The sequence below is a fragment of the Triticum dicoccoides genome, chromosome 1A (assembly GCF_002162155.2).
Source record: "Triticum dicoccoides isolate Atlit2015 ecotype Zavitan chromosome 1A, WEW_v2.0, whole genome shotgun sequence".
NCBI classification, from domain to species: domain Eukaryota; kingdom Viridiplantae; phylum Streptophyta; class Magnoliopsida; order Poales; family Poaceae; genus Triticum; species Triticum dicoccoides.
Genome location: NC_041380.1, coordinates 555,523,517 through 555,547,865, shown reverse-complemented (window position 1 = coordinate 555,547,865; position 24,349 = coordinate 555,523,517).

The following is a 24,349-nucleotide window of genomic DNA, read 5'->3' as shown; positions in this document are numbered from 1 at the left end:
GCCGACTCCAAGAAGCCGGCTCCCATAAAGCGGTCGAGACCGTACCCTCAAAGTTTGCATCCACCTAGCGGCGATGAGACGGGGCATGGCTACAGCAAAGCCTGCCACCCCCAAATCCTGGAGCACGATCGGCACAGTGCGCCGTATGGGTGACCATGACCCGTCCGGCGCAACACTGTTGCCATGATGACCCTGATGCCATCCATGATGGGCTGCCAGTACGGCCCACGGGCGGTGGGCCCCTTCGGGCAGTGAGACACCCGAAGGCGGCCACGCCTCCTCCAGTCGGCCCAAGACAGAGCCGGCTCCCCGCAGCCAGCTTGCCGCCTCCCTCGAAGGAGACGCCCCATTAAGGAGACAAGACGCGGTGAGGCTACGGCGATCGCCCGCCGGGCAGCGGCACTGTAGCCACGCCTACCTCGACGAAGCCCACGTCACCAAGATAGAGCAACAGTAACCAGCCGCTGACCAGGTCCTGGACAGTGGGGCCTGCCTGTCGACCAAGGGGCCGGCAGCCGGCGGGATCCACCAGTCGGCGGGCCCCAACAGCCGGCGCAGAAGCTGGCGAGCGCAGTCACAGATGGCTGGGCCCCGCGCCCAGTCGGATTACCATTGTACCCCCGGGGGTAGGCCTATATAAACCCCCCGGGGCACCCATGCAAAGGGTTGGAACCCCCAGCTAGTTTTAGACACCACACAAGGAGAAGAAGCAAGCTAGCCGTGCCCTTCTTCCTCCTCCCACCGAACAGCTCAAGGAGCATTGTGTAGCTACTTGCCCATCTAGTGATCATGCGGAGACCCCGCAGAGCAGCAGTACCGTGTTATCTCCACGGAGAGCCCCGAAGCTGGGTAAGATTCGCCGGCGTGCATGTCTTCACCTCATCCCGTTTCCAGGCACCGGCGACGTCTTACTGGCTCCCACAATGATAAGCCACCCGTTGGCATATGTCGCACCTACCACCCGACATGCACCTTTCATCTCCTGTTTTGTCTTACTGATGTGGCTGATGATATGAACAACATGCCATGCACATTAGCCGAAATAGATACAATGATTGTCTTTGCCCTTCATCTATACTTGTTATGTTGACATGGTAATCCAGTAGTGTGGTGAAGCTCCCTGCATTATGAACAATGCCAAATTATGCTATTGATATTTTGAAATTACTCTTTATTTTCTAATTTGAAATTGGATGGAATTGACAGCACAGTTATCATCTTTGTTTATACACATGCAAAAATTGTCATCTCTCTGCTTGTTTCAGGGTGATATGCCTAATGGCATGCACAAGTCTGCTGAAGGCTGTGACACAAATCCAACATATATTGCAACAAATAAGGCAAAACATCTTGAAGATAGCGAGACAACCCCAAAGTCTTGTATTGATGCAGTGTTCAAGTTACTTGATACTAGCAGTCAGACAAGCTCACAGAATTCGTTGTCTGAATCAGTTCGACTTCTTCAGTCCCAAGTTCTAGCAGAAAGGCATTCTGCAAATCAACTTCGACTTGAAGCCCTATCTCTAAGAAAGATTGCTGAGAACACAAATGAGAACCTCATTGCTAAACAGCTACACCTGGAAGCTATGACCGACATGCTAGGCCGGTCTCACATCCTTGCTCAGCAGCTTGTGCAACAGTTCCCTCTCAAGGCTAACCTTTCTTGAACTGTCTTGAAAGTGGTCCCGGTTCAGTATTATTTTGTTACGCTGCAATGGTGCCCAGTTTTTGTAATCTGCTTCTTCGTTGCGCCTTTATGGTCACTGGTGGCGAACTTTGATGCCCAGTGAATGTAATATACCATAAATCCTTTATTGTATAGTGTAGATTTATTCTAAGTTACTATGCCGTAATTTATTTATTGTATAGAGTAGGTTTGTTCTTAATTCCTACTTGTTACTGCCATCATTCGCTATCTGAAAAAAATCTGATGTAGTCGACCGGGCCGAAACATTCGCCTTTAACAGGCCTGGTTTTTAGCGGGCCACAATTGGGCCGACCTGCATCTTTCTTGGGCCCGAATGGCCATTGGGGCCTTCACACTTTGCGCCAGGCCCACAACTTACTCCGGCCTATATTCAGCCCAAATTTTAGTTGGGCCTTTTGTGGACCATGCGCTTAGTTTGGCCCATGTAGCATTGGGTCATTAACATGCCGAATATTTTGGTGGCCTGTTACGACCCAGAAGAAACCATGGGCCTTTAGCAGGCCGAAATCCATGTTGGGCCTCAATTTTCACTAGTCGTCGACAGGCCTTCAGCAGGATGAAAGGTAGACCAGGCCTTTTTTGGCCCAGTTATATGACGGGCCGTTACCAGGCCGAAACATATTTCACACCTTAGTAGGCCCACTGATATCATGGGCCTTTAAGAGGCCGAAACCTTAGTACAGGCATCAACGGGACGGATTATACGACAGGCCTTTAACAGGCCCAAAGTCATGTTGGGATAAACTGTTGCCACCTTTATCACGGGCCGTTAGTGGGCCGGATGTCACATCGAACCATATATGGCCCATGGGCAGCACGGACCATTCCCAGGCCGAAAGACACACCAGGTTGAAATGGGCCCATGTCTACATCGGGCCTCTAACAGGCCGAAAGTCACTCGGCCGTATTTGGGCCCAAATATTCAACAAACAATTAACGGGGCAGATCTGGCTACAGGCCGCAAATGGGCCTTATTAAACATGCCGTTACTGGGCTGGCCTACTAGTACCTGAGTACTATGGGCCTTTGACTGGGCCGGCCTTTTTTAACCTATATGGGCCTTTGTTGGGTCGTGCCACGTGTCGACGTATCATAGGCGCCTCCTGTCCAATGAAAGGATGACATCTGTCCCAACGGTGAGCCAACACGTGTTTCCTCCGGCCAATGACAATTTTACACGTGGAAAATCCTCATTGGTTCGGGCTGGTAACGGGTTATCGGATCCAAAACCGGACCCGAGAGCTTAACGGCGACCCGTTACGGTAGATGCCACGTGTCGGTCACCCTTGACAAAAGCACTTCTATGACGCACAATTTATCGTCATGAAAGTGGAAACTTCCGTGATGGTAATTTTGGTAATGTCATGGAACACTTCTACGATATCACATGTATGACTATCTTGATTCTGTCAATAAAATCGTCATGGATGTACATGCATGACAGAAAACGTGACCTACTGTGACAAACACATATCATCACGAAAGTGTCTTTTTTTGTAGTGCTACATAACCTTCCCAGTTGGAAATGTCGTATGTTCAGTATTTGATTCAGGAGCTTGACCCTGAGTCTCCTTCTTCAACACTTGGGCTCATGCTTGGTGTCATACAACCCCGCGCCATTGGGCAGGTGGCACCTGCGCTAGCCACGGATGGTTGGCCAAAGTTGCTCGTGTCAATGTATTTGTTGTGCATGCCACGACAAGCTTTCACCATTGGATGCCTCTTGTTGTGCCATGTAGAACTTGTTGCAGCTCGATTAGTTGCTTGTGTGGGAATGGTTATCACTCGCGTGACATCTCAGTTTTGAAGTCTATCCTTTTTCCTATGCTTCGGCATAGATTTGGTTTTGTATGACCTTACTCTTTACCGACAATGATACTTTATTTGTGTGCGTTGGTGTTGGTAGGTGTATCCTATTTATGCGGAAGGCGAGTGTATGCCCATTTGCTTATATCCTCTTAATGCTTCATTATGAGTCAATAAAAACAACCAATATCCCCTACGACCCCTTCCTATGGATTTGGAAAGAAGAAAATGAACTTTTCATCCTTCAACTTTTATGAGAGTTCACTTTTCATCTTAAAATTCATTTTAGGTCCAAAACAAACCATGAACATTGCAATTGTCGAAAATGAACCAGAACCAACATGGTTGTGTTCAACCCAGTCCTGAGTCCTAACCTAAATAGAAAACCACACCTATAACTTTCAGCTCAACATGGTTGGCTGCAATGAATGATTGTAAGGAAATTTTCACTAACTAATATATTGGGGTGTTTTTTCAAAAGATAAACTTTGAGCTCGGCAGCTCGGGCACCAGTAACAGAAAAATAGATGGGGTAAAAGCCGAATAGGATCAACCACAGTGGCCTACACTCCCTCTCTAGAAGCGCCACCCACACTGACGTTTGTGACCTATCCGCGGCACTGTGCGAAGGAGCATGGCGATTCTGTAAGCTTTCGCAAAGAAAAATACTTTAAGTTATTTATCTCTGTCAATGCTATGCGAGAGATCTTAATTCTCATGAAAATTCCTCAATATAGCAGAAATACATAACAACTATGGCTGGAGACATAGCTGTAGGCCTGGCATGATGCCCCATTTTGACTTTCGGCTGTCAGTTTCAGTACTGAAAGCATACATTTTCATTTAGTCCTGGAAGAAAAAAGGGAACACACACGACTGGATAAAATTCATGTGATGGGATTCTTATGTTGCTCTGAACTTTGTTTACACGAGACATTTGAAACCTTGTAAGAGAAATACACTTAAAAAAGTCTGAACAAATCATATATTTAACATCATCTAGAAAGGGCAGATGAATTGGTGGACCCAACCATCTGATGGACTGTTTATGTGGTGACAATTTGATTAGCTCAATTGCTGAAAACACCAAAAGTATGTGGCTTATAGTTTCCCGCCGTAGAATCTTACACGGAACCCACCCAACATCTCGCAATGAGATAGTGGTGCTCATAGACCGCACGAGCTAGAGCAACCTCTCCCGGTAGTGTTTTTCAACTTCAATGTTGGCTCATTTATCACCCCCGCAGAGTCAGAGAAGTAATTCCCCATAAAGCTAAGGCCACAACCAACGAGCACAGGTTATGATCAGGTCAATACAGCATGCCGAGACACTAGAGCAGGACTCAAAATCCCTTTGAGGTCAAACTTTTAGTTGGCAATGATGTGATGGTTTCTGGGCCGCTTTGACACCTCTCCTAGAGGAAGCTTACACGCAAAGGTGTCATTCCTAATGTCTCCAAATCCTACTGTGTCCTAGTTAACCTGATACTAACACAGAAATGGACCACATAAACACGAAAAATAAAGTGAGTCCTCTCATATAGTGAGCAAGCATAACATGAGATTGATGCCCTCTAGCTAGCTTATATGTTACCTTCTCTTGTGAGAGTGGTGTGTCACACTTAAATTTTGTATCCACAACTTAATTCGTTGCATCTATTGTTGTACTACGTATGGTTTTAGTTGTGGCAATAATTCATACTCCATAGATCTTATTAATCCCAAGAATGTAATCATTGCTGCGGATCAATGCTATAAGTCCATAGAATGCTTTGAATACCAAGCGCCAATCAATCAGTTGGGGATTCTCCAATAATGCTCTAGCAACCAACGCTCTGTGTCCACAAAACAATTTCAACACTAGAAAAATAATCTTGGTTCAGCTTCCCCCATTATAAATCTAAAGCCTGTCATGTGGATTCCAAAGTAGTTCCTCGAATTATGTGCCAACTCAAAAATGTACAGCAGGAATCCTATTGAATAAGTACAATAAGGTGACATAAGCAAGCTATAAGGACTAAAGTATTATATTTTTGCTTAGTTGAAAGAGTAGAAGAGGAGAGAGAAGGAAAGCGGGCTGTAGAATAAGAGCCAACTATAGCACGAGACCCAAGAGACTTTGTGAGATTGTAAGATGAGTCAACTATTAATAAAGTAGTACATATTTAAAACTTGCTATTGTACAAGTCGGTTATTAGGTTAACTCTAGATGACATGACAACTTCTTATAGCCGATTGTTGGCTATATTATTAGCCATGCTCTTTGGTCTGATAGTGTCGATAGTGGAGCTGTTCCAGCAACACTATCTTGAAAGTTCGCTTGTACACCAGGTCAAATTAGTCCAATCATGATATGCAGAAAAGACGCATAGTCACACAATTACTTAAGTAAATGAATTGGATGGCGAATGTTAGCAAACAATGAGTTCAATCATTACTAGTTTTCAAGAAAAATGTCTCTTAAGAAGGGAAAGACACAAGTACTCGCATTCATCATGCTTTGTGAACTGTGATACTCCATGATCTCCGATTTTCCCGACGGACCAGTACACAATGCCTATTTTGATTACAGTGCACTCAAGGATGGGCATGACTACTACGAAATGATCAAGGAAATATATGGGTCGACGAGTGCATTCAAGAGTTACAACATTGCATGGTGTCATCCAAGCCCAAATGCAGTAAATTCAACTTTTCAAATTATACTTAGCTATCAACACTGTAGCAAACACTATAGCTCATAACCTGTAACATTTTATGGAACATCAGGGCACATATCCATGCAGAGGTTATTGGAGCATCTAGAGCATATATAGCACATGATTGTGATGGTGTTATTCCCGATGCCTCTAAACCCTAGCAGTGTCCCTTAGATTGCTTCCATATGAACATGAACAAGGGTAACAAAAAATAGTTTTGACAAAAAATAATCGTGGGCCCTATCATAGGGTACAACATGCCATCAACTTTGGCTGGCTTATATTACCGTCTCTTGTGAGAGTGAGGTGCGACACTTAAGTTTTCTACCCACTTTTCGAGTCAATTCATTTGTTGGTGTACTATGTACCACTTGATGTGGTAATAATTTATATTTCACTCACCCGCACAATGCGGAGAACTTCTGCGAGTCCGTGACCACCCATGGCATTATTTGTCTTAGGTAAGTTGCAAGATAAGCATCCCTAATCTTCTTTAAATTTATAAATTGACAAAAAAGATATTTATAGGAACACCAGTATGACTAACACAGGAATCTGAACACCATATTAGCCAGTATGTATGTATTAACTGGAATTGGGAAATTCTTCCAGTTGGTAGTAAAGCAAAAAAAAAAGCTTTGCTCAGACTCCTTCACCCCGCCCCGCGGTCATACTATATGACAACTTGACATCACACATAGTCCATTCTCATGAAAAATGTCAGCAAGAAGGGGAAGGCTACCCAATCTCCAATTGGCCCAAAGGGCCAGTACACAATGCCCATCCGGATTACAGTGCAATCGAAGCATTGCATCAGGCCAACCAAAATTGCAGGTTTCGGCATTGCACCCCGTCCTACAAGCACGAATACAACAAAATCGACTTGTTTGAATTATACAAGACTTCATCTCATTCGGGTAACCTATAGGAAACAACGGTTCAACTTGCTTAAGTTAGATTGCCCGACACACACCGCTGGCACTGGCACCCGACAAGCCTACCCCGTATTGAGCTGAAGACATGAGATCGCCTAAAGCAGGCAACACTTAGGGATCATGCCGGCTTGTGGCGTGATTACCTCTTCTCCCGCCTCTCCTAAAAACCCCTCATTAAAAAACTAATCCCTCTACTATCCTTCCTAAAAACGTCTTAAATTAGTTTACATAGAAATATATTCAGGTGGGGAGCCTTCACCCCGGGCGACGGTTAAAAAAAGTCCCGTGTAACTTTTGGGTACAAGCAAGACAACCCCTTCTCCCTCATTCCTGTTGAGAGCTGACTTCCACAAATGTGATGTAGTAGAGCTATGACGCCTTAGGCACATCTGCTCCGTTTTGACCTACTAGTAGAGCTACTACGCCGTCTACAGCTTGCAGGAAGATGGCGGCTAGACCCAACTGCTTCGTCATTGCCGAAGGGCGGCCTACTGGAGTGCTGGTGACTCGATGTGCATCCTCTTGTTCTTCCTCCCGCCTTGATGCGTGATAGGAGGCAGTTTGGCAACAACTCGATGTGTGTTGTTCTTCTCTCTAACAAGTGCAGGTGGCAGACCGACGGTGAGGTCTTTACCCCCAAGTGGTAGCACCCCCAGCAGTGGAGATTTTGGTGCCATGTTGGAGCCTTGTGAAAGATGGGCCTGATTGCAATCTACAGCTTTTGTCCTGGGTCTTTTCCATAGAATTTCTAGACTAGGTTGTAATTTAGATTTCTCAAGAGGTCCACGGGTCAGCTGTACTAAATGCAAGGTGACATCGCCGGTTACAAAAAGAAAGTAGAATTCGACACCGACAATCATGAATCTGAACTCCACAAAGCCAGCTGGGAACCACTGAAACATGTTTATGTGGTAACGGCTTGATTAGCTCAACTGTTGTTGTTCCCTTGCACGTATGGGTATGGAACCCACATAAGCACTTGCACCAAGCATCAGGGCACAAAGACGGATGAAGATCTACCGAAATACTCCAAGCTGCGGAGTAGTGTTTTCTGATTTCATTGCTGGCACACATATTAGATAGACAGACACCAAATGTCAGAGAAGTTGTATCTCACAAACACAAGGCCAAAATCAGCGAGCACATGTTATGGTCAGGTCGGTACAACGTGCTGAGACATGAGCGCATGGCTCAAAACCCCTCAGGACACACTTACACACCCCACCCATGACCGGTTTTCTCCACCCCTGTATCCATCTCTTCACCAGAAATTTGTTGGAGGCATGTAGTATACAAGTGTTAAGAGTTACAAGGGTAGCAAAAATCCAGCATTCCAACCACGGTCACAGAGGCCGAACTTTTAGCCGGCAGTGATGTGAAGGGTTGTGGGTTGTTTAGACACCTCTCAGTGAGGAGTCTGACTAGTGACTAGAGAAGGTGTCATTCCTAGCATCTCCAAATCCTGTTGTGTCCTAGTTCAACTGATCCTAAAAAAACATGGATAACCAACAAACATGAAAAACAAATACGAACCCTTTTGTATAGTAGGAAAGCATAGCATGTGATTGACGCTCCTTATAGCTAGCTTATATATTACCTATTTCTGTTGCGAGAGTGGTGTGTCACACTTAAATTTAGTATCTACATTTTGAATTCTTTGCATTTGCATCAGCAGCAGCTCAACTCTACAGGCCCACAAAATGCTTTGAATACCAAGTACCAATCAATCAACTGGGGAGTTTGTAATAATGCTCTAGCAACCAATGCTCTGTATCCACACAAAAATTTCAGCACTAGAAAATTGAATCTCGGTTCACCTTAAACCATTATAAATCTGAAGCTGATGCTCCCGTGGATCCCAAAGCAGTTCCACAAACTGTGTGCAGCCCAGGGCCGGCTCTATGTTTAGGAGGGCCCTAGGGCAAAGTCTCTATTTATATATTAAAAGTGTTTTACGGGATTGTCGGAGTAATGGGCCACGCGTAGGTCAACCCGAGTCCCATAACCTTTTAAGACATCGGGGCAGGCTGCGTCCCTCAAGACCCCAGGACAAAGAGCCGCCTCCTGAGGAGTCGACGGCAAGGCGGCCGACTGCCCGCTCACGGCCGAGTCCCAGGGACAACTTTCAGAGAAGCCGGCTTTGGGGAGTCGGCCTGCGACTCCAACAAACCCCATGACCTCATCAAAGGGGACGAGGCAGGGGCGTGGCTACAGCAAAGCCCACCCCCGCCCCTCACCAAGGGCTGGCATGGCCACAGCACGCCGTACCCCGAAAGATCTCCGTGTGGCGTGGCACTGTTGCCATGCCGGCCCTGACATCAGCACCACATGGCCGAATCCTGCACCCACGACGGCTTGTCTGTACGGCCTGGAGGCAGCAGGGCCCACCAGTCAGTGAGACCTCGGGAGACGGCGGGAGAACCACCAGTCGGACCCGTCGGAAGTCGGCCCGGGGGAGTCGGCCGAGCCCTCCCCCGGGGCCCACGCGCCATTAATCAAGATGAGATGGGGAGTGGCAACAGTGATTCGCCCGCCAGACGGCGGGGCTGTTGCCACGACCTCATGATCAAGCCCGCGTCATCAGAAGTATGGCTACAGTAATCAACAGCCGGCAAGACCCGCCAGCGGCGGACGCGGCCTGTCGGCTCCGTACCCGGCCAGTCGGCGGGACCCAGCAGTCAGCAGAGAAGAGGAGGCCAGAGGCACTGACGGCTCGGCCCGCGCCTAGCCGGATTACCATTGTACCCCTGGGGGGTAGGCCTATATAAACCCCCAGGGCACCCATGCAAAGGGTTGGAACCCATTAGCTCTAGACCAAATCATATAGGAGGGAGAGAGATAGTCTTGCCCTCTCCTACCACCAGAAAGCAACTGTGTAAGCACTTTGCCATAGTGATCATACGGAGACCCTGTAGAGCAGCAGTAGGGGTATTATCTCCCCGGAGAGCCCCGAAGCTGGGTAGGATTCGTCGGCGTGCATGTCTTCGCCTCATCCTGTTTTCAGGCACCGGCGACGTTCTACTCGCCCCCACCATGATAAGCCATCCGCTGGCATATGTCGCACCAAACCCCCAACATTTGGCGCCCACCGTGGGGCCTGGTGCACCGCCGTCCAGAGATCTGTTCTAGAAGGGAACCCTTTTCCTCCCTGGCGAGCGCAGCCAGCCAGGCACGCCAGATCGGGTTTGCGCTGACGCGCTAAGCGGCGTTGAGATCGCCTGCGCGGTCAGCTCCTTGGCCGAACTCGTCGACGAGGTCCGCCTCTCCGACGAACCTGCATCCAACGCAGGCACGGACGGCCCCGAGAACCTCCTCGCGGGCCTCCTCGATCAACTCCACATTTCCGGCGAGCCTGCCATAGACTTGGAGTCCGTAGGCTCCACCGACCCGATGCGGGTCGACTCTGACACCGCGTCGCTCGACGCGTTCCCCACCAACGTGGTGGTCTACGATGAACCCCTCGCCCACGCAGAGAGCGACGGAAGCACCGTCACTGAGGTGCTAGTCATCAGTCATGACGAGTTCCCCGGCGGAGGAGCGCCCGACTCACTCGGCGCGGCGCTGCAAGACCTAACTGCGCCCATTCCGGAAGACGCTAACGCAGAGACGTTGGAGGCGCGCCGCCTTCAGCTCGTTGAAGGCGCGAAGAAGCTGACCAGCATGAGGCGCTTGTCAGAAGCCTGCCAGCGGGAGATGGATCGCGCGGTCGGCGGCTCGCCGGCCCCGGCGGAGCCCAGCCGCCTTGGCGCGGTCCGGCAGCGCGGCGTAGCCATCACCAACCTATTTGGGGCAAGCTGCCCTGTGTATGCTACACCAGAAGAGAACATCCGAGCCGCCCAGGCAGCGGCAGACGAGCTGGACAATTTCGAGGGCGAAGAACGCCGCCTCATGATGGAGCGAGTCCAACGGCTTCTCGACACGACCGCCGCGCAGAACGAGGTTGGCTGCCGCGCGGAGGCGCCTCAACAGCCCAACGACGACCTTCACCGAGACCAAGGCGTGACGCCTCGGACGCCGACTGGCGGCGGCCGAGGAAGAAGAGACAAGGAGCCGACTGTCACCCACAGTCGTACTCGCATTACCATAGAGCGCGACCGAGACTGCCGCCCAAGGGCAGTGGAATGATGGGACGACTGTCCGCCTCCCCCTCCCCGCAAGGAGAGGCGAGTCTCCCCGCCGCCTGTTGACCATCCGACTCCCGGTGACCGCCTTGGCTGCCAAGAGGGAGTTGGAGAGAACGACGCCCGCCATCGGATCGACCGACTCCACCGATACTTAGCACTAGAAGAAGAAGACGAGCTGGGTCTGCCTTGTTTTGGGCCCCGCATTCGGGATGAGCCCTTTCCCAGAGGGTTCACGCTCCCAAGAGACACGCCCAAGTATACCGGCTCCGTGAAGCCGGAAGACTGGCTAGTCGACTACTCCACGGCTGTCAGCATAGCAAACGGCAATAAGCGTGTCGCCGTAAAGTACGTTCCGCTCATGCTCCAGGGCACGGCCCGGACATGGCTGAACAGCCTAAAGCCTCGCAGCATCAACAGCTGGGTCGACTTCACCGAAGCGTTCGTCCGCAACTTCACCAGCACGTACAAGCGTCCTCCCAAGTCTCGTCAGCTCTCCTTGTGCGTGCAAGGCCCCGACGAGTCTACTCGTGATTACCTCACGCGTTGGGCCGAGCTCCGGAACTCCTGCGAGGGCATGCACGAGGTGCAGGCTATCGAGTACTTTACGGCCGGGTGCAGAGAAGGCACTCTCCTCAAGCACAAGCTCCTTTGCGACGAGTCAGAAACCCTCGACGAGCTGCTGAACATAGCAGACAAGTACGCCACGGCCGACTCCTCCATGAAGGCGGAAATTCAAATCAACACGACTGGCAAAGTGACTCCTCAAGCTCCAAGAACTCTGGCGGCAGACGCTGGCCGGCGACAACAGCAGGGCGACAACAAGCGCAAGGCCCCGCAGCCGGCTTCCAGCAGCCGGCAGGTCGCGACCGTTGAAGCCCAGCAGCCAGAAGAGCAGCCCCCGCCCAAGCGACAGAAAGGCGGCAAGCCAAACTGGTTGCCGGCCTTCTCCTATGAGCAGACCTTGGATGGACCTTGCAAGTTCCACAGCGGCGCAAAGCCGTCGAATCACACCACTCGGAAGTGCCACTGGCTCACCAGGATCGCCAAGGGAGACGGCCTCCTGCCTCCCCCGCCTGCTGGGCAGCCGCCTCCGCCTCCGCCCCAGCAGCCGGTACTCAGGCCAGTCGGTGCAGTACAAGACGAATACCCTGAAGAGCATGGAGCCTATGTGGTGTTCATTAGTGTGGCTGATGATCGACGCAGCAGGCGGCTGCAGCGACAAGAGGTGAATGCAGTAGCGTCGGAGACACCAGAGTTCATGCACTGGTCTAAGAAGCCCATCAGCTGGAGCAGGGCTGACCACCCAGAGGTGATGCCGAGTCCGGGCTCCTACGCCTTGGTCCTGAACGCCACCTTTGCTACGGACAAACGAGTCGCGCGGTTCTCGCGAGTTCTGATGGACGGGGGCAGCAACATCAATATCCTGTACAAGGACACCATGGAGAAGTTAGGGATCAAGCAAAGACAGCTTTAGAACAGTTGAACTGTGTTCCACGGCATTGTTCCTGGGCTTTCCTGCTCGCCAATTGGCAAGATCCTGATGGATGTCCTCTTTGGGGACAAAGATCACTCCCGTAGAGAGCCCGTTTGGTTTGAGGTGGTGGATCTTGAGAGCCCATACCATGCGCTGCTTGGCCGACCTGCGTTGGCCAAGTTCATGGCGGTCCCCCACTACGCCTACCTCAAGATGAAGATGCCCAGTTTCAAAGGAATTTTGACTGTGGCTGGCGACTACCGGAAGTCGTCTGCCTGCGCGGCTGAGAGCAGCCGGCTGGCCGAGTCCCTGGTAATCGCGGCCGAGAAGCGGCTCCTTGAGCAAGTTGTGGCGATGGCCGGCAAGCAGCCAGAGGTATCACCCAACCCGAAGGAGTCGGAGGCTGAAGGTTCGTTCAAACCGGCCAAAGAGACAAAGAAGATACCCTTGGATCCGGAGCACCCAGAGAGGTACGCTGTCATAGGTGCAAACCTCGACAGCAAATAGGAAGGCGAGCTCGTCGATTTCCTCCGTGAGAATCGGGACATCTTCGCATGGTCCCCCAAAGACATGCCAGGTGTACCGACGGAATTCGCCGAGCACAAGTTACATGTCCAATCTGATGCAAAGCCGGTCAGGAAGCCCCTGCACCGCCTATCCGAAGAGAAGAGAAGAGTTGTCGGATAAGAGATAGCCCGACTCCTAGTAGTCGGCTTCATTATGGAAGTGTTCTTTCCAGAATGGCTAGCAAATCCGGTCCTGGTACTAAAGAAGAACAAGCAGTGGCGAATGTGTATTGACTACATGAGCCTCAACAAGGCCTACCCCAAGGACCCGTTTGCTCTACCAAGAATCGATCAGGTGATAGACTCCACAGCTGGATGCGAGCTATTGAGTTTTTTGGATGCATACTCAGGATATCACCAGATCAAGCTGAGCCCGGCTGACAGACTGAAGACCGCCTTCATCACGCCGTTTGGAGCCTTTTGCTACCTCACCATGACGTTCGGCTTAAGGAATGCCGGCGCCACCTTTCAGCGTTGCATGCAGAAGTGCCTCCTCAAGCAGCTCGACAGGAACGCCCATGTTTACGTGGACGGCGTGGTGGTGAAGACGGAAAAGTGTGGGACACTGCTGGAAGACCTCAAGGAGACCTTTGAGAACCTGCGCCGGTTCCAGATCAAGCTCAACCCCAAGAAGTGTGTCTTCGGAGGTCGCGCTGGTTCCATCCTTTCTCGCAAACCGACTCTCGGATAGTCGGATTGCCGTCTTCTATCTAACTTGCTCAAAAAAATCTTGAAAACGGCTAAGTACTTGCTTTCCCAAAGTAGCCTAGCACTTGATCCGATTGGCAAGGCAGGCAACTAAGAGAAAGCGGCAAAGGAAAAAAGCCAAAAGAGCATTGAGCAAGAAAAGATAGAACTCAGATAAATATATTTACATAACATAGGCCCTTGGCCGAATTGTCGAGTAGAGGTTCAAAATACACCCCGCGGGTGGAATTGTGTGAATTAACGAAGTTCTTCAAAGACTACTAAAGCAGACAAAATAAAGATACAGCGGCAGCTTAGGAAGCAGCAGACGGACTCGGAGGGTCGGAGGAGGCGCCAGCGCCAGGCGTCGGGGCGGCCGGCTGGCTAGTCTCGGCTTGATCGCCTCCGGCAGCAGTCGGGTCGGTCGCACGCGGCTCGTTGCTGGAGGCACGGTCGAGCTGAGGCTGGCCGTCTGCCCCGTCTTCTGGTGCCTCCGCCTCGCCTCCGTCCTCCGCCTCGCCCTCTTCCTTGACGCTGGAGCCAATCACCTCCGCCGAGTCCTCGCCGTAGTCTAGGTTCATCCCAAACCACTCCGGCGGTACCTCCTCGCTATCTTCAGACCGCACGAGGACGAAGATGCTGGTGTCAGTGTACTCAGCGATCACCGCAGCACGCTTGACGAGGGCGTCTTCCGCGGCCGCCAGCTCCGGCTGGGCCTCCGACCGAAGCCTGGCCAGCCGGTCTAGGTCCAGCCCCGGATACCATGCCTTAACGAACTCCAAGACCTGGCGCGCTCCAGCTCGGGCCGAAGAGCCCTTCCAGGCCTCAGGACGACGAGCCGCGACCTCCAGCCAGTCGGCCGTCAGGCTGGGGGTGTGCGGAGCCTGCATATCCGGTCACAGGGAGGCAATCGCCTGGGCACCGACACGCTGAAGCCGGCGCAACATCCGGTGAGCCGGCCGGAGGCGAGCCTCGATGCTCAGGATGTGCTCGTTAAGAGTTTGAGGGGCATCAGCGGCAATCTCTGCGCCCTCCGCCCTCCGACCTTCACGGTCAGCCTCGATGGCTTGGATGGCAGCCTGCGACTGCCCAGGGAAGAAGTCTGCAAAGACGCGAAGAAACGAAGAAACTAGTCAAAAACCAGGAGTCGGCACGACTTAAATCGGCAGCTCGAAGAAAGAAAATAAAGAGACTCACTATCAACGATGTCTTCAATCTCGTGGAAGCCGGAGGACAGCAACGCCTCCTTGTCAGACCAGGAGGAGCGCTCACTCGCGAACTCGGCCAAGAGGGCGGTTTCCGTCTCCTCTGCCTCCCTCTGCGACTTCACAAGCAGCTCCTTCTGCTCTGCCAATTGAGTGGCCAGCAGATCGCGCTCCGTGGCGAGCTTGCTGCACTCCTCCTCTTTGGCGCGCACAGCGGAGTTGGCGTCGCTTAACTGCTGTTGAAGAGCAGCGTTGGTCCCTGAGAAGAATAAAGAAAGAAGGCGTCAAGCCACCAGTAAAAAAGGTCGCCGGGGAGATCCGGCCCGACTGCTCAGCAGTCGGCCCGAATCTCGGGGACTACAGCCCACGGGTGCGCCAGCGCGCCCCCGCGAAGAAGGAAAAGGACTTACTCCAACTCTCCAATAGATTGGCGGTCCGCTTGCCCAGCTCTTCAACGTTACGGTTGAAGGCAGTGACGCGGAGGTTGTGGTAATCCTGCGACGAACGTTTCAGATAAAAGTTAATACCCAAAGTTCATCAATTGGAGTTCCGGGCTGCCTGCTCAGCAGCCAGCCCGAAACTCGGGGACAACACCCAGTGGGTGCGCTGGCATGCCCCCATAGAGAGGAACAAGAAAAACAAAGGCCAAAAGGAAAAACATACCTGGACGGCTGCCCGCGACGCCAGGTAAGCCTTGGTACAATTCTGGAGACCGTCGCCCTCGGCACGAAGCTTCGCCTGGACGTCCAGAAGCGCCTCGTTCAGCGGCCCTGTGCTGCCTCCTCGCACCCACCCAATGGGCGCGGCGCTCGTCGCCTCGGTGTCTGGGATCGCCAAGCTGGCAGCGCCGGTTTCCAGGGGACGGGGTGCCGAATTCGCCTTCTCCAGACGGCGGCGCGTTGGCGAGCCGACTTGGAGGATTAGCCTCGCCACGGCCTCGTCTTCGGTCGGCGGCACCGGAGGCCCCGCCGGCTGCTTGCCCTGCGCACCTTCAGACGGCGGCGGAGGCGGAACGTTCGCATCCGGCGTACAAGGGGTCGCCGCCCTGCCCCTCCATGACGGGGTTCTCCCCGCCGGCTTCCCCAGTCTGCCCCGTGAACTCTGGAGGCGGCGGCGCAGAGTTCAACGGGGTGACGAGCACTTCCGACTGGCGGCGTGCAGCTTCCTCAGCCTGCTGCTTCGCCGCGGCGGCGGCTTCGGCCTCCGCTAGTTTTTTCTTAGCGGAGGCCTCCGCCCTGTCGGCCTCCGCCTTCTCCAGGCAGAGGGCCTCTTCTTCGTTGCGCTTCTCCTGTGCATTCCGCTTCGTCGCCTTCTGGAGGTCAGCAGCGGGGCCAATCCGCCGAGTGGTGGCGGACGTCTCCGCTGACCCCATGACGGAGGCAGCGGTGACCCTCTCAAGAGAGAGGGGAGCCCTGAAGCAAGAGGGGCAAGCAAAGACTCAGACAAATCACGAAGAAAGAATAAAACTTTGAAGACAGAATACTTACGCGGAGACCAACGGCGGCTTCTTCACTTCCTTACGGAAGCGGATGGCCTTCGCGGTCGCCTCGTCCCGCCGGGTCGCCGCAGCCGAACCCTTGGGCTTCTTCGGCCGACTGCCGAACAAGGTCGGCACGGCCCTGCGCTTCTTCCCGCCGCCTGGAGCGCCCGGCGCCGCAGAAGAACCCGCGTCAGGCTGGCTAGCTCCTGGCCGATGGCGAGAGGCGACTTCTCCCTCGGCGTCGTCATCAGGCCAGTCGGCGGAAGTGGCCGAAGGCCTGAAGTCGCCCGCTGTTCCTCCTCCTCCCTCGGCGTCATCTTCCAGAGACGCCGCCCCCAGATCGGGGTCGTCGACGTCGCTCTCCGCCCGGTCGGCGAGGAACTCGCGGGCCGGCCCTGAGGTGCCGGCTGGTGGGTGAAGGAGAGGATTCTAACCAAAGCCGACTGGTCAAAACAAAACTCGGCAAGAAGAAGACAATCCGAAGAAAGAAAAGAAAGGCGACTCACCACGGGCTGGGGGTTGGAGCGGGAGTACGGCTCCTTGCCGAATCGCCAGTCCTCAAGGAGCCTGCTGTCCGAGAGGTAGTTCACCATGAAGGCCACCTCTTCGTGAGGCATGTCCTTGGTGCACATCCGACTCGGGTCGCGGTGCCCGCTCATCTAGCATATCATATGAGGGCGGCCTTGGAGTGGGAGAACTCGGCGCGAAACAAAGGCGGCCAGCAGATCCGGACCAGTCAGACCCTCTGACTGCGTCAGCACTCGGAGTCGCGTGATGGCATCGGCTCCCGCAGGCGTCAGCGACTTGGCCCGGTATGACCAGTTGGGCAGTCGCCCAGCCGGTGGGCCGGCTTCGAAAGCCGGCAAGTTGACCCAATCTCCCCTCGCGGAGGCGTTCTTGACGTAGAAGTAGGATCTCTGCCACATCTTCACCGACTTGATCAGCGAGATGGAGGGGAAGGGATTGTCGGCCCCCGACCTTCGCACGACGATGAAAGCGCCGCACTGAGCCTGCACGCCCGCAGCCTGGGTGCCGAGCTTGGAGAAGAAGAACTCCCCTCAGAGCTCGAGGGTGGGGAGGACTTCGAGGAAGCCTTCGCACATGGCCACGAAGGCGGACAGCAGCACCACTGCGTTGGGGGTGAGGTGATGCGGCTAGAGGCCGTAGAACTCCAGGAAGGACCGGAAGAAACTGCTCGCCGGCAGCCCCAGCCCGCGCAGGCAGTGCGAGTGGAAGATGACCCGCTCGCCCTCCTGCAGTGCGGGGGAAATCTCCCCCTTCGGCGCAAGACGCACCTGCACGCGATCCTCGCCGGGAAGCCGACGGGTCCGGTGGAGGAACTCAATGTGGTTTTCATGAACTTCGGAGCCGTCCCAGGTGCCGGAGCGCACTATGGGAGGCGAGGCGGCGGAGGAAGAACTCATCACGAGCTGTCGCCGCAGCGTTCGCCGGAGCTTGGGCGTGCGGCGGAGCGAAGAAGAGAAGAGGAAGGAGGAGAGCGAGGAGCAGCAAGGAGGAAGAGAACGAGGAGTAGTGGGAAGAAGGGGCGCGCGTGCCCCCCCTCTTCCCCCTACTTATAGCCTCGTGGGCTACGAAGCCGAGGGGGCGGACGTGGGGATTTACTGCGCTCACAACCCCACGACCCCCACGATCCACGATAAAGTTACTGCGCGCAGTAACTCCACGAGAATCCCAACTGTCCATCGGGGCCGCAGTGGATTTGCTCGGGCGCCGAGGCGCGGTAGTGGCAGGCCCCGCCTATGGGCCTGTCCCGTCGCGCGCGTAGGCTGGCAGGACGGCCTAGCCACGTGCCCTCGCGTGATAGGCAAAAAACGGGCGGTGGCCTGGAGGCTTAGCTAGCACGCCATTTAAATCCCGCCGCGACGTTCGAAATACTGAGCGAGTCGAAATTGAGTGAGTCCGAGTTGAGCAAGTCTGACTCCTTCTAGTCGCCTCGGCAGAAGTCAATCAAAGACCATGTGTTGAGCACCCGAAAAGAGAAATTGCTGAGGCTTCTCGGCCGATCGTCCGCGGTGCCTCACCAGCTTCGGGGACTACTGTCGGAGTAATGGGCCACGGGTAGGCCAACCCGTGTCCCATAACCTTTTAAGACATCAGGGCAGGCTGCACCTCTCAAGACCCCAGGACAAAGAGCCACCTCCTGAGGAGTCGATGGCAAGGCGGCCGACTGCCCGCTCACGGCCGAGTCCCAGGGACGACTTCCAGAGAAGCCGGCTTTGGGGAGTCGGCCTGCGACTCCAACAAACCCCATGACCTCATCAAAGGGGACGAGGCGGGGGCGTGGCTATAGCAAAGCCCACCCCCGCCCCTCACCAAGGGCAGGCATGGCCACAACACGCCGTACCACGGAAGATCTCCGTGCGGCGTGGCACTGTTGCCATGCCGGCCCTGACATCAGCACCACAGGGCCGAATCCTGCACCCACGACGGCTTGTCTGTACGGCCTGGAGGCAGCAGGGCCCACCAGTCAGTGAGACCTCGGGAGACGGCGGGAGAACCACCAGTCGGACCCGTCGGGAGTCGGCCCGGGGGAGTCGGCCGAGCCCTCCCCCGGGGCCCACGCGCCATTAATCAAGATGAGATGAGGAATGGCAACAGTGATTCACCCGCCAGGCGGCGGGGCTGTTGCCACGACCTCATGATCAAGCCCGCGTCATCAGAAGTACGGCTACAGTAATCAGCAGCCGGCAAGACCCGCTCGCGGCGGACGTGGCCTGTCGGCTCCATACCCGGCCTGTCGGCGGGGCCCGCCAGTCGGCGGGCCCCAGCGGTCAGCAGAGAGGACGGAGGCCAGAGGCACTGACGACTGGGCCCGCGCCCAGCCGGATTACCATTGTACCCCTGGGGGGTAGGCCTATATAAACCCCCAGGGCACCCATGCAAAGGGTTGGAACCCATTAGCTCTAGACCAAATCATATAGGAGGGAGAGAGCTAGTCTTGCCCTCTCCTACCACCAGAAAACAGCTTAAGGAGCAACTGTGTAAGCACTTTGCCATAGTGATCATGCGAAGACCCCGCAGAGCAACAGTAGGGGTATTATCTCCTCGGAGAGCCCCGAAGCTGGGTAAGATTCGCCGGCGTGCATGTCTTCGTCTCATCCCGTTTTCAGGCATCGGCGACGTTCTACTCGCCCCCACCATGATAAGCCATCCGTTGGCATATGTCGCACCAAACCCCCGACATGGATTATTAGAAAAAAGATAAATATGCTAGAAATCCCCATTAAAAACAGAAACACCTGGCCATTTATTGTATAGACTAAAGATCTATAATCGTCTGAAATAAGTAAACAAAAAATAGTTACCCACCTTTTTTTATATTAACTCCTCGCTTTATTAAACTGACAAGAGATTACAGTCTGACTTGATAGTCCTAGTCAGGAATCCAGGAATTACATCAAAGCATGTAAAAGAAGAAATGCTAAGAGCTTCTCTAGCGCAGAGGTGCGCCACCCAATTTGCTTCACTCTCGAATCCAGAGAAGCTTGAAACCCTGGAAATTCTCAGCCACCTGCTTTATTTCCCTCATAATATGTGCCCCATTCACCCGGATAGAACCAGCTTTATGCCACAAGTCCACTTGTTCAAAGCAGTCCATTTGCATGATAATATGTTGATTCCCCTTCTCCTAGCTGCCTCAAGGCCCTCTTGGCAGGCAAGAAGCTCACTGATAAATGGATCATCCTCCTTATGTTTGTTCATCCCTGCTTCAAGAAATGGGCTGAGATGATCTCAAATGGAGGTTAAAGATTCTTCTTATAGATGCTGCCAGAGAGTTGTGGGTGATGGTCGCAAAACTAGATTGTGGGAGGATGTTTGGTTAAGAGACAAACCTCTATGTTTGGTTTTCCCACGTCTTTACAACTTGACCTTTTGTAGGCACGTCACGGTCGCGAAGGTGTTTAGCCAGGATTTTGATTGCATCAGATTTAGGAGATGTTTGTATGGGCAGACCCTTGAGATGTGGAACAAATTCCTTGATATGTGTAGTCAGGTGACCTTGTCGGAGGAACCTGACAGAGTTAAATGGCTTCTTACCTCTTCTGGGAACTTTTCGGTTAAATCTCTATACCATTATCTTGTTGCTCGACAAGTTGTTTTCCCTTATAAGTTGCTATGGAGAATGAAGATGCCGTTGAAAATTAAAGCCTTCTCCTGGTTAGTGATCAAGAATAGGATCCTAAACAAAGATAACTTAAGTAAAAAAGGGTGAAAAGGTGCTAAGCATTGTGAGTTTTGTGACAGTATAGAGAATGTGGATCACCTTTTCTTTTCTTGTTCCCTGTCTAGGTTCTTATGGAGTATTGTGGGGTGCTCCTTGGGTAACCAAAGATCCCCTGTGTCTTTCTTTGATTTATGCCAGAATTGGTTGCCTAACTACACTGGCAAAGATAGAGTAGTTGTTATGCTTGGTGTTGCTGCTTTGATATGGTCTATTTGGAAAACAAGAAATAAATCATGCTTTCAAGGTGTAAAGCCCAATGATCCTACTTATATTATTATGTCTGTTTGCTCCCTTCTCTATTCGTGGAAAATTTTGCAGAAAAAAGGACTACAAAACACGCTACAGCTGGTCACTAGAAGGATTGCCCAAGTGACTCAGGATGTCTTCAGGAGAGGATATGGGTGGGCGCCGTATGTGAGGAGAATCTGATGAAATCAGTTGCTGGAGGTGCTGATTTCAAAGGCTTGGATCGCTTCTGGCTATCACCCAAAAGAGTGGATATTTCTGATGCTGGTCGTCCCTCAATTTTTGGCGGAGTCTAGATTTGGTCTCTCAACTCCAAAACTGGACAACTTGCACCCTTAACTTCTCAAACCGGACAAGATTCATCCCTGGTCATGGTTTTGACCGGTTTTGGTGCTGTCCCAACCTGGTTTTGACCGCTCCGACTCAAATTTGCCTACCTTTTCCAAGTCCACATACTGTTTTCAAATTCGGTTACTTTTTTCAAATACGTGAACCTTTTTAAAATTTGTGTACTTTTTTTAAATCTGTGTACTTTTTTCCAAGTTCATGTACTTTTTCAAATATGTGTATTTTTTAAGCTCATTTAGTTCTTTTAAGTTAATTTAATTTTTTAAAATTGATGTACCTTTCATATTCAAGTACATTTTCTTGAAAGAGTCCATGAATTTGAAAATTTTATGCGAACTTGAAAAAAGTACGCGATATGGACTTCTTTTGCGCAAAAATATGTGGATTTCAAAAATTATTTCAACTTGAAACAAGTACGTGAATTTCATACAAAGTTCATGGATTATAAAAGGAACATGGATTTGAAAAAAATGCGGACTTTGAAAAGTATGTGGATTTGAAATAAGTATGCGAATTTCAGAAACAGTTCATGGTTTTGAAAAATACTTGGATTTGATAAAATTACACAAACTAGGGAAAAATACGGGGATTTGGAAAAAGTACGTGAATGTTAAAAAATCATGGATTTGAAAAAAGTACGTGAATTTCGGAATAGTTTGCTGATTTAAAAAAAGTATGTTTATTTTTAAAAAATACGCGACCTTGTAAAAACTACGCGGAGTTGAAAAGTGTATGTGAATTTTAAAAAGTTCACGGACATATATATATATATATATATATATATATATATATATATATATATATATATATATATATATATATATTTTACAGGAATATGAGTGAGCACCGGTCAAAACCGGGGTGAGTCAACACCAAAAACCGGTCAAAACTGAGTCCAGGGACGAATCTTGTCCGGTTTCGGTAGTTGGGGTTGTAAGTTGTCCGGTTTTAAAGTTGAGGGACCAAATCTAGACTTCACCAAGAGTTGAGGGACGAAAAATATACTTTTCTCGCTAGATTTTGTTCTATCGTCACCTATCTTTATTTTTGCTGTAGCTTTTGTTCCGCCGATCTGGCTCGATGTTATCTAGACAAAGTATGGTAGTGCTGGTTGGGTTACTTGTGTGTCATAGCATCGTGATGTGGTTTAGTGTCAGGGATGTAAAAAGTGTACTGCACCTTGCTTGTAAAAGACTCCATTTTCTTAATGAAAATGGGGGCCATGTGGCCCCTCTCATCGAAAAAAAAAATCTCAAATCGATGTAGCCCGTTTCGGCCGTTTTGCCCCACAACATCCAAAGCTCCATCTACATTCATTGCCAAGACTCAAAGCTATTTTGGCTAAAAATAGGACGACATGGCCCCTTAAGCCTATATATACACATGTGTAGATAGGTTTTTTTAGAAAAGGAGGATGTACCCCGGCCTCTGCATCTGGATGATGCATGCAGCCATATTATTAATTATTCACAAAGACCATAAAAGGTGATACATCAATAAGCCTGAAGCCACTATCTTGGCAACATTGTTGCTACTCCTATCCCTTTGATGAAGGCGTGCCGAATGTCTGGGCCTAATACCAAACAGACATCGCACCAAAGCCTAACATCTAAAGCCGGGTGTCCCATCCAAGCCACTAACATCAATAAGCCGGGTGTAGATAGATAGATATACATTTATGTGTTTATTAATTTTACTTGCAAAAGAGTTTCAATTTTTTCCTAGTGCTTAAAAATCCTCTATTTTTTTGATGCAAAATCATGCGAATTCGCGATGTCATGCCACTGTGGCGCAGTCACCAAAGGTAAGCAGAGGCTGATGGACGAAACATGAATACTAATCAACGTACAGCCTTTAGCCTGAATAAATATGAACTTCAAATAAAAAAGCCTGAATAAACTGAAACTACAGGAACAGAACTATTGAAAACTAATTAGCAGTGCTACTACAAACTGGAAATCACTACGTACTAGTAATCCATTGATGCTAGGCAAAACTGATTAGTCAACTAGCAGCACTACCGATCCAGCGACGCCCGACCCTGCTACTAGCAATAGTATCGCCCTTTTTACCTTAACCAGTGTGAGCATGATATGCAAAAAGATGCAGTCACATAGTAGTTACTTAAGTAAATGCCTGGATGGCGAGCATTAGCAAACAATGATAGTTTTCATGAAAGATGTCTACAAGAAGGGAAAGACACATGTAATCACATTTATCATGCTTTATGAACTGTGATACTCACGCTGATATCCAGTTTTCCCAAAGAGCCAGTAAACAATGCCTCATGCGTACTCAAAGTACACAATTTTCCATTTGGATTACAATGCACTAAGTATGGGCGAGACTACAACTGAATGATCACGGAAACATGTAGGTCGATCAAGATATTCAGCATTGCATCCTGTCCCCCAAGCCCAAAACAAGTGAAATCGACTCCCGAAGCTATGGATAGATGTCAACGGTGTGAGAGTGCTTGTAAAAAGCACTCTAGATTGTAAGTTGTAGCCTGTTATAAAACGTCGAGGAGCAGATGTAAACGGAGGTTATTGGAGCATCTAAACCGTGTACGAGTACATCATTGTGATGATGTTATTCCTGATGCGTCTAAATCCTAGCGTGCTTTAGCTTCCTTGCACTGCATATGGACATAGACAATGGAAACAAAAAAGTAGTGTCGCCAAAAAAGCTGTGAGTCCTCTCATATAGTAAGTAGGTGCAGCATGCGATCCTCTTCAGCTGGCTTATATTACCGTCTCTTGTGAGAGTGAGGTGCCACAGTTATTTTGCTACCCACCTTTGGAGTCTATGCATTTGTTGGTGTA